The sequence below is a fragment of the Odontomachus brunneus genome, unplaced genomic scaffold (assembly GCF_010583005.1).
Source record: "Odontomachus brunneus isolate Ranch 3 - 2012 unplaced genomic scaffold, Obru_v1 Obru_scaffold_090, whole genome shotgun sequence".
In the NCBI taxonomy this organism is placed as follows: domain Eukaryota; kingdom Metazoa; phylum Arthropoda; class Insecta; order Hymenoptera; family Formicidae; genus Odontomachus; species Odontomachus brunneus.
This window is the reverse complement of record NW_022639540.1, coordinates 323,156-324,629: the sequence shown is the minus strand read 5'-3', so window position 1 is coordinate 324,629 and position 1,474 is coordinate 323,156.

Sequence of the window (1,474 nt, the reverse complement as noted above, 5' to 3'; positions counted from 1 at the left end):
TTTGATTCTGCGGATGTGCCCGCCACTAGCGTCATCCTGTGACGCGCCAGCTTACTCGCTGGCGCACCGTCTCGGCGGGACATTCGAATGCGCGAACGCGCCGCGTCGAGGACAGATATAGCGAGACGCGTTAAGTGACACTTTTTATGTTTGAAATAGATGCCAATTGGATTATTCGATGATAAATGTATTTCTTTTCTGCGGAACGTGAGGGGAAAAATCAACGATCGAAAGAGTGTTACAGTGTAACTTTTTATAATATAATTTATTTAGATATATATAGTCTGTGTGAGGCTCTCCACAATATTTTATAAGAGAACATAATTTGTTATATTAATTTCATTAAATATAATATTAATGCTTAAAATTCATGATTGAAAACTCCACCGGAGGGGTATTTCGTTAGTAATTCTATGATCATAACGCAATGGTATAGCACGATAAGCATATTCTTTTGTTTTTTACGTACTCTTCTTGTTGCAACTGCGATACAGAAGCGTTTTTTTTTGTTTCATCATTAATATATTACAACGTGTATATATATATATATATATATATATATATATATATATATATATATATATATATATATGTATATATTTGTTTTGTTTCTCTTATATTTACATACGAATTAATGCGATATAACTTGCTCCATAATTAAGTCACGCATTCCTTTCAGGTCGTGCACGTAAGTATATGTAAATAAAACGTGTATGTGTCACATTGAGCTAGCTTAAAAACAATTAAGTCTCTCCTTGTGCCCCCGTAAATTAAATAACACATTTGTAACGAAAATTGACATACAGATAAAGACACACTACACAAATAATAACTATCTGATATGGTAATAAGCTCAATATATCATCACGTCGGCAAACAACATAATACAGATATTAAGTAGATACATTATAATGCGTGATATAATTATCATAAGGCATTAAGTTTTACAAGTTAAAGATGTCTGTTTCGAGTTCGAACGTAATTGTCACCTGTCATCTTTCAAACAAAATGGTTGTCCGGTATTATACTTAAAATTAAGCTTTTTCTCTTTTCATTTTCTCTCTCTTGTCAATTTTCATCGATTTGCACGTAAATACAATTAAAACAAAACGTTTGTCCGATAATGTACCAATTATTTAAGTTTTTCACTTTTGTATTATCAATTTACACGTAAATACAATTACAATATATCGTCTGTAAAAATGTTTACGCGTGATACATAGGATATCAATCGCGGCTATCAAATTCATCATACATCTTATCGTTACTACTTCCTTTGTATATTTAACCTTCTCTATGGGAGTATAATACAAGAAAAATTGGGCGCGCAATGTGGGAGTATACTCACATATTCAATTACAAAAATTTACAAGTCTCTTGCACCGTCCGTATCACACGATGACAATGTTCTATAAATTCGCCCAAAGTTCATTGCACATGCGGTATCTACAGAAAAAAAAAAAAAAAAAAAAAA